Source organism: Mandrillus leucophaeus, unplaced genomic scaffold (assembly GCF_000951045.1).
Source record: "Mandrillus leucophaeus isolate KB7577 unplaced genomic scaffold, Mleu.le_1.0 Scaffold1230, whole genome shotgun sequence".
NCBI classification, from domain to species: Eukaryota; Metazoa; Chordata; class Mammalia; order Primates; family Cercopithecidae; genus Mandrillus; species Mandrillus leucophaeus.
Genome location: NW_012100655.1, coordinates 830250 through 840620, shown reverse-complemented (window position 1 = coordinate 840620; position 10371 = coordinate 830250).

The following is a 10371-nucleotide window of genomic DNA, read 5'->3' as shown; positions in this document are numbered from 1 at the left end:
TACCTAGAATGTAGAATACATGCATTTAATATAGTCTTTTAATATAAGTTTGATAAATTTCAAAGTATTCTCCAGCCCTCCAGCAGACAGGAGTAAACTGGTAGGAACTTGTTTCTATTTTCTATCTCCAAGCCACATGAAAAAAATCTAGTGCCTTTTACCTAATTATGTATTTGTTTTACATGAAGAAAATGATACACAATAATCACTTAAGAATGAAATACATTTTACTATAATGGCAAAAGTACTGCCAATTGATAATGCATTTTGGGTTACATATTCCTACAATATTGATTAAAAAAGTAGAGTGTCTGATCCAAACTGATTAATCACCAATGAGGTAGTTATATAATTCACAATTTATTTTAAAAAAAGCACTTTTTCATTTATTTCTACTTTTTAATACCTCAAAATAAGAGTAGCAATATATTTAAATTTCTTAGAATGGAAATTGCATCTGTTAAAGTTTTTGACCATACATTTTATTTCAGGCTCTTTCTGATGATAAAGAGCTGACAAAGAGTAGATTTGAAACTTACATTTTGCATTCAAATGTTTTCAAGCACATTTAATTAAGCCATTTTAAATGTCTGGTATCAGAAAATATACTTCAAGGAATCAAATCAGACCCTCCTGATGAGGCGTCTAAATTTTTCCTCTTGGGGAGGATAGTCAATGAGCACCTATAGCACCCTGTAGGGATCTGCAATTCCTCTTCTGAATTTAATATGCTAACAACTCCATTAACCATGAACTATACTAAGAACATTTCTAAATGTACACGAGTGTGTGAATTAATGGATTCCTGAATAATTTTTGTCATTCACATGAAAATTAGTCCCTGAGGTTAAGGTATCAATTTTTCGACAATTCTGAGAGACACGGGTTACAGATTTGGCTTTTGGCAAAGTCATTCTGTAATCTAGACCAGTAGTTCTCAAGCATAACTTGCTTCAGAATTATGTGAATAGCTTTATAAATATTCATGTTAGCCTGATCTCTTGTGGTTGTTACTCAGCAGTTTGGGAGCTACATCACAGTATTTTATAAGCTTCTCCAAATGATTAGCTTGAATGCCAGCATTTGAGAAACTTTGCTCCAAACTAACTTCTCACCATTTGAGCACCATACCTAGAATCAAAACGAGAATCAGCATATTTAAGCAGTATAAGTTTTCTTTTCATTAAAAAAAATCATAAATATATATGTATGTATACACATATATGTGAATATTGTATATATAGAGTATACAAATATACATATGTAAGTGTATATATAATATATAATATATATGTACTATATGGTATACATATGTAATATATAATATATGTGTATATATATTATAGATGTGTACAGACACATCAGATTTCTTTTCCTTTTGTCCATGAACCACCTGCTTTAGAGTTTTAGAATTTAACAGTGTGAACAACAAGCAGTTTCCAACTATTTGCTTTTTCCGTACTAAATCAAGAGGTTTGGGTGGGGCCAAGAATCTTCATATATAACACATTTCCAAGATCAATACTTACAACTTGAGTCTTCTAATAATGGGTAGGATAATGAAAAATACTATTTCTTTATTGAGTGACTACTTTCACTATCTATGATTTCTAAGTGTTCCCTTGATTTCTTAAGGCAGAAGATTTTAATTATCCTATATGACACCTTCATACTCTGTATGGTTTGGCATTGTATCCCCCCCCAAATCTCATCTTGAATTGTAATCCCCATAATTCCTACCTGTCAAGGGAGACACCAGTTAGGATAATTGAATCATAGGGATTCTCTCATAATAGTGAGTGAGTTCTCATGAGATCTGATGCTTTTGTAAGAGAAAACCTTCAATCTGCACTACTCCTTCCTGCCGCCTTGTGAAGAAGGTACCTTGCTTCCCCTTCACCTTCTGTCATGATTGTAAGTTTCTTGATGCCTCCCCTGATGCTGTGCCGAACTGTGAGTCAATTAATCTTCTTTCCTTTACTAATTATCCCGTCTTGGGCAGTTCTTCATGGCAGTCTGAAAATGGACTAAGACTCAACTATGATTTCTCAATAATGAGGTGGAAGGTATGCCACAAATATTATTCCAAAAACTGTGTTAAGGCCCACATAATTTAACAGAGTACATCTTTTCTGTTAGGACTATTTTGCCAAGTGAAAAAAAAAAAAAAAAAAAGAAGGGAAATAAGCATACACTTTCACATACCGTAACCCTCTTCACATATTTAATCTTCCCCATAACTCAGTTTTAATTAAGCATGGTTTTTATTTGAGTAACTTGACCAAGTTGATGGAGTCAATGAACGGTGGAAACTGGATACGAATTTAGGTCTAGAATAATGTCAAATTTCATGAGTATATATTACAGTTCTGCCAAAACTGTGGTGAAAACAGTGGAAGAGAATGGAAACTTCTTAGTTAAGAGACCAGATAATGCTGGGCTGAATTCATTCTTTGGTCATTCTCTTGGTAAGACTAGTGCTGCAAATATCTGGAATTCTGATTATTGACAACATTAAAATCTGCAGCTGCTATGTTTTTTAAAGTATATCCCTGATCAATATGCAATATTGTAAGGATTATTTTATTGTTGAACTATGTTCCAAATTTCTTAGAATATTGAAGTAAAAATTAAATATTATTATTATTTTTTTCAAGACAGGGATCCATTAGGACTCAATATATCAGTCACTTTATTTTTATGTTTATTTCCTCCAACTTTTATTTTAGGTTCAGGGGTACATGCGTAGGTTCGTTACATGGGATAATTGTGTGTCACCAGGGTTTGGTGTACAAAAGATTTTGTTACCCAGGTAGTGAGCTTAGTACCTAATAGGTAGTTAAATTTTATCCTCATTCTCCACCTACCCTCCATCCTCAAGTAAATTTTGGTGTCTACTCTTCCTCTTTGTGTCCATGTATATTCAATGTTTGGTTCCCACTTATAAGTGAGACTATGTGGTATTTGGTTTTCTATTCCTGTGTTACTTCATTTAGGATAATCACCTTCAGCTTCCTCCATGTTGCTGCAAAGGATAGGACTTTCTTCTTTTTTATAACTCAGTAGTATTCCATGTTGTATATATGCCACATTTTCTTTATCCAGTCCAACATTAATGGGATTTTAGGTTGATTTTGTGTATTTGCTATTGCAAAAAAATGCTGCAATGAACACACATATGTGTATGTCTTCGTGGTACTATGATTTATATTCCTTTGGTTATATACCGAGTAATAGGATTGCTGGGTCAAATGGTCATTCTTTTTAAAATTCTTTTAGAAATATCCAAACTACTTTATACAGTGGCTGAATTAATTTACATTCCCACCAGCAATGTATAAGCTTTCCCTTTTCTCCACAAGCTCAACAACATCTGTTGTTTCTTGACTTTCTAATAATAGCTATTCTGACTGATTTGAAATGATATCTCATTGTGGTTTTGATTTGCATTTCTCTAACAGTGATGTTGAACACTTTTTCATGTGTTTCTTGGTCTGTGTATGCTTTTTTTTTTTTTTTTGAGAAGTTTCTGTTCATTTTCCTTTGCCCATTTTTTAAATGGAGTGGTTTTTTAAAATTTTTTTCTGTTTATTTGTTTAAGTTTCTTATAGACTCTGAATATGAGACCATTGTTGGCTGTTTAATCAACCTACACAATGGGAGAAAGTATTTGCAAACTATGCTACTCTATTGATAGTCCATTTTATTGTGTAGAATTAGGTTCCACTTGCTGCTTTTCATTTTTGTTGCAATTGCTTTTAATGTCTTCATCATGAAATCTTTGCCAAGGTCAATGTTCGGAATGGTATTTCCTAGATTTTCTAACAAAGATTTTATAATTTAGGTTTCATATTTAAGTCTTTAATCTATCCTGAGTTGTGTGTTTTGTACATAGTGAAAAAAGAGGTCCAGTTTCAATCTTCTGCATATGGCTAGCCAGTTATCACAACATCATTTATTAGATAGGGAGTCCTTTCCCTATTGCGTGTGATTCTCAACTTTGTCAAAGATATGATAGTTGTAGATGTGCAACTTTATTTCTCGGTTCCCTAACTTGTTCCATTGGTCTATGATCTGCTTTTCTACCATTACCATGCAATTTTGGTTTAGTAACTGTAAGCTTGTAGTATAGTTTGAATTTGGGAAGTGTGATGCCTCCAGCTTTGTTTTTTTTTTGTTTGTTTGTTTATTTTTGTTTTTGTTGTTAGGATTGCCTTGGCTTTTTGAACTCTTTTTTGATTTCATACGAATTTTAGAATCGTCCTTTTTTCTAATTCTGTGAAAACTGACATTAGTAGTTTGATTGGAATAGCACTAAATTGCTAAATTGCTTAGGAGAGTATGGTGATTTTCACAATATTGATTCTTTCTCTCCATGAGCATGGAATATTTTTCTATTTGTGTCATCTCATTTTTTTCAGTACTGTTTTGTAATTTTCATTGTAGAGATCTTTTACCTTCTTGGTTTGCTGTATTGCTAGGTATCTCATCCTTTTTGTGGCTATTATGAATGAAATTGTGTATTGATTTGGCTCTCAGTTAGAATGTTGTTGGTGAATAGAAGTATTACTGATTTTTTGGACGTTGACTTTGTATCCTGAAACTTTACTAAAGTAATCGGTGAATTCTAGGAGTTTTTGGGCAGAGACTATGAGGATTTTTAGGTATGGAATAATATCATGTGCAAAGAGATATAAGTCAACTTCCTCTCTTCCTATTTGGGCACCTTTTATTTATTTCTTTTGTCTGATTGCTCTGGCTTGGACTTCCGGGACCATGTTGAATAGGGGTGATGAGAGGGGGCATCTTTGTCTTCTTCTAGCTGTTAATGGCAATGCTTCCAACTTTTGCCTGTTCAGGATGATGCTGGCTGTGGGCTTGTCATAGATGGCTTTTAATATTTTGAGGTATGTTTCCTCAATGCTTAGTTTGTTAAAAGTTTCTAACAAGAAGGGATGTTGATTTTTTTCTGGAGTGTGTTCTACATCTATTGAGATAATCATGTGGTTTTGCCTTTAATTTTGTTTATGTGATGAATCAAATTTATTAATTTGCATATGTTGAAGCACTCTTACTTCCCAGGAATAAAGTCTACATGATTATGATGAATTAACTTTTTGATGTGCTGCTGGATTTGACTAGATAGTATTTTGTTGAGAATTTTTGTGTCTATGTTTATCAGGGATATTAGCGTGACATTTTCTTTTCTTTTCTTTTCTTTTTTTTTCCATTGTGTATCTGACAGATTTTGAAATCAGAATGATGCTGGTCCCTCCCCTCTGATATACTTTTAAATATTTCCATTAGGATTGGTACCGTCTCTTCTTAATATGTCTGGGAGATCTCAGCTGTGCATCCGTCTGGTCGAGGGCTTTTTCTGGGTGATAGGATTTTTTGTTACTAACTTAATTTCTGAACTTGCTATTGGTTTGTTCAGGTATTCAATTTCTTCCTGGTTCAATATTAGGAAGCTGTAAGTTTCCAGAAATTTGTTCATTTCTTCTAGGCTTTCTAATTTATATGCTTAGAAGTGTTTGCAATTTTCACTAAGGGTTCTTTGTATTTCTGTGAGGTTGATGGTAATGCCTCTGTTGTCATTTCTGATTGTGTTTATTTAAAACTTAGTTTTATTAGTCTAGCTAGTGATTTATCAATCTTATTTATTCTTCCAAAAAAAAAAAAACTTTGTTTTTAAAATCTTTTGTATGTATTTTTGGGTCTCAGTTCCATTCAGTTCCACTCTGATTTTGGTTATTTCTTTTCTTCTGGTAGCTTCCAGGTTGGTTGATCTTGATTAACTAGTTTCTGTAAGTGTGCTGTTAACTTGTTTAATTAAATTGTTCCTGATATTTTGATGTCAACATTTAGTGGGCTATAAACTTTCCTCTAAGTACTGTTTTAGCTGTATCCCAGAGATTCCAAGTATTGCTTTAACTGTATGTCAGAGATCCTGGTATGTTATATCTTTGTTTTCATTACTTTCAAAGAATTTCTTGATTTCTGACTTAATTTCACTCTTTATTCAAAAGTCATTCAGGATTAGATTGCTTAATTTCTATGTAATTGTATGGTTTTATGAGATATTTTTGTATTGAGTTCTTCTATTTTATAGTGCTGTGGTCCAAGAGTGTGGTTGGTATAATTTTGGTTATTTTTGAATTTGTTGAGAAATATTTTATGATTGAACATGTGTTCAATCTTAGACTATGTGCCATGTGTAGATGAGAAAAATGTATACTCTGCTATTGTTGGGCGGAGTGTTTTGTGGATGTCAGCTAGGTCCATTCAGTCATTTGTCGACTTTAGCTCCCAAATGTCTTTGTTAGTTTTGTGCCCTGTTGATCTGTGTAACACTGTCAGTTGAGTGTTGAAGTTGCCCACAATTATTTTGTGGTTCTCTAAGTCTTTTTGTAAGTCTCTAAGAACATGTTTTATGGTTCTGAGTGCAGCAGTTTTGGAAGTATACATATTTAGGATAGTTAAGTCTTCTTGTTGAATTGAACACTCTATCATTATGTAATGCCTTTCTTTGTTCTTTTTCATCACTTTTGGTTTGAAGTCTGCTTTGTCTGAAATAAGACTAGCAACCACTGCTCTATTTTGTTTTCCATTTGCTTGATAGATTTTTCTTTATCCCTTTACTTTGATCCTATGTATGCCATTGCATGTGAGACGGATCTCTCAAAGACAACATACAGATGGGTCTTGCTTCTTTATTCAACTTGTCACTTCATGACTTATAGATGAGGTTCTCAGCCCATTTACATTCAAGGTCAATATTAATGTGTCAGGATTTCATCCTGCCATCATGTTATTAGCTTTTTTTTTATGTAGACTTGATTGTATAGTTGCTTTATATTATCACTTGTGTATATACTTAAGTGTGTTTCTGTGGTGCCAGGTAAAAGTCTTTCATTTCCATGTTTAGCACTCCCTTAAGGACAATGTAAGGCATGTCTGGGGGTAATGAATTCCCTTAGCATTTTCTTGTCTGAATAGGATTTTATTTCTCTTTCACCTATGAAACTTATTTTGGCTGAATACAAAATTATTGATTGGGGTCATGCACAGTGGCTCAACTTGTAATTTCCACATTTTGGTAGGCCATGGCAGGAAGATCACCTGAACTCAGGAGTTCGAGGCCAACCTGGGTAACATAATGAGTTTCTGTCTCTACCAAAAATTTTAAAACATTATATGGACATGGTAGTATTATCGTGTGGTCTCAGCTATTCAAGAGGTTGAGGTGGGAGGATTACTTAAGCCCAGAGTCCATGGCTGCTGTGAGACATGATAGCACCGCTACACTCCAACCAGGGTGACAGAGCAAGACCCTGTCTCAAAAAGCAAAACAAACAAACAAAAAAGATTGGAACTTATTTTCTTTAAAAATGCTGAATAGAGTCAGCTAGTCACCTGAGGCTTGTAAGGTTTCTGCTGAAAGCCTAATGGGGTTCCCTTTGCATGCGACGTGCCCCTTTTCTCTAGCTGCCTGTAATATTTTTTTATTTCAGATTGACCTTGGAGAATCTGATGACTATGTGTCTTGGGGAAGGTCATCTTACATAGTATGTTACTGGGGTTCTCTGAATTTCCTGAATTTGCATGTTGACGTCTCCAGCAAGGTTGGGAAAATTTTAATGAACAATGTCTTCAAATATGTATTCCAGGTTGCTTGCTCTCTCTCACTCCTGCTGGGATGCTGATAAATCACAGGTGTAGACTCTTTGCATAATCCCATATTTCTCAGAAGTTTCATTTATTATTGTTTTTTATTTTCTTTATTGTCGTCTGATTGGGTTGATTAGAAGAACTGGTCTTTGAGCTCTGAGATCCTTTCATCATGTTGGTCTATGTTGCTGTTAATACTTCCAATTATATTATACAATTTTTGTAGTGACTTTTTCAGCTCTAGAAGGTTAACTTGGTTCTTTCTTAAAATGGCTATTTCATCTTTCATTTCGCTTTTTTATTTTATTGGATTCCTTCGATTCCTTGGATTGTGTTTCTTCTTTCACCTGAACCTCAATGATCTTTATTGCCATCCGGATTCTGAATTTTATATCCATCATTTCATCCATTTCTGTTTGGTTTTAAGAGTCATTGCTGGGAAGCTAGTGTAATCATTTGGTGGGAAGAAGACCCTCTGGCTTTTGGTGCTACCAGAGTTCTTGTGTTGTTTTTTCCTCATCTGTATGGACTGCATTCTTCTAATCTTTGAATCTGCTGTCCTTTGGATGGAGATTTTTATTTATATAATATTTGATTCCCTTGAGGATCTAACTGTGATATAAGTTGGTTCTAGTTAATTGACTTTGTTTCTGAATTTCGGAGGAGCATGGCTCAGTTCAGCACTCCTGTGCCTGGTGCTCTAACTGTAGGGTCTGGAGCCAGGCCCATGGATTTTTGCTTTGGCCCCTAAAGGTTAAGAACCTGGTGCCCTAGAGGGATCAAGGTATTCTCAGTCTATTGGCAACAACTCTTTAATGAGAGGTGCTGGCAAAAACATTTAGTGGGTAGGGATTGGTGGTGGGAGTCCTGCATGCATGCCAGCAGTAAGTTCCATGTGTGTGCGTTGGAAAAGCACTGAGGGGAGACTGTGGGTGAGTGCATGATGGTGAAGCACCAGAGAGGCTGTGGGCAAGTGAGTGCCAGTAGGGGAAGATTACAAGTGGGTATTGCCGGCAGGAACTCACCCACAGAAGCTCTCTGACTGTTAGGCAGTGTCAGGTAGTGAAAGAGTTATGACAATTGCTGCTGGCAAGTGCCTTGACTTGGCTGCTGAGACCACACCTCAAGCAAGTGCAGGTAGGCATGGGCCCTGGAATAAGGTGGCAAATTGGAGAGTGCTCAGATCAGACTAGACTAGTCCCATGGGCAAGATAGCTCTGCTTGATCTAGGTCCAGCAGCTGACAAAGACTAAAGCTACCTAGAGGAGCATGGCAAGCCTTTGGGCATGAGCAGTTTTGGCCATTCTCCACTGCAGTTGTTCCTATGACAAACCCTCTGGGCTGCATGCAGGCTGAATTTCTGTCTCTGCCAACTCTCTGTGCAGTTCCCCCTAACAGGTCAAATGTCCATGGGAGTTATGAGGTCCCCCATAACTAGGATTCCAGAGGTCCACTGAGAGAGTGGGCCACTCCACATCTGTTTCACTGACCCCTTTCCCAGAGCCACCTGGGGCTAGGAACAAGTCCTGGTGCTTGGCAACCCTGTGCAGGGTTCTCAGGTTTCTCCCCTTTCAGCCAGGGATCTGAGTCCCTTCTTTCCAAATATTTGTTCAGCATGCCGATCTATACGATGGTCTGGTCTCTCTTGGTGGGACAAGCTTTTCCTGGCTGCATGTAGTAAGCCTTCTTGGCTCCCTCCTCTGAAGTAAGAGTATTTATATTTGAGAAAAATATAAGTTTAGTAGTATTTCAGGAAATTTTTCAGATATGTATTTAAGGGAAAGAATGAGACAAAGTCTGTAAAGGATCTTCCCAGAGCATGTGTGAATTAAGATAAAACTAAAACACTTATAGTTTTATTACAAGTATATAAGATCCCTCTTGTGTCTATCCTGTCTTTATTAGATAAGCATACTGAATATAACATAATACAACTTTATTGAATTATAACATATTGACATAAACACTATGATGCCTTGATGAATTATCTCATATTGCCAAACTTAGTATTAATACCAAAGTTCATCTAGAACCTAGTGTTCAATGCTGTTCTTTAAGTAGTCTTTCAAGGCACATTTTAAAGGGCTTTAGTATTTTAAAAAATTTTTGTATTATTAAGGCTATGCTTCTGCATCAGGAATATTGACATTGTGTGAGTCTACTAATACTAACACCTTCCACTTATTTGTAATCTATATTTCACTAATGTAGCCTATATTGTCTTCTGGCAACAATCATACTTTGAAGCCCATAAATGATTTGCTCCATTTATCCTGCCTCAATCATCCGAACATTTCCCATTCTCATTTCTTTTCCTTTCTCACCTTCTCTCCGTTTCTCATTTTGCCTTTCATTTGTCTGCCTATTTTCCCAAAGAACTATGCTTAAGCAGAAGGTTATGCTTCATAGGCAACATATAGGAATTTCTATCAGCAGACACAAATTGTACATTAGCCTTGTCAGTTCTAATCACATTGACACTTACTATCAACTGCAGTGCAGTTACCATAGTTTAGTTGGGTCAGTTCAAGTACAAATCCTGACAATAGTGTGAATATTGGTTTATGAAATAAGTCGTGAAGTACATACCTCTTAATATATGATGGGTAAAATCTTTGAAAGTTGATGATAGCCTCAAAGGAGAATTTTCTCTAGATATGTTACTTAACTAAACAAATTTAGATATGAGTAAATGTAAGT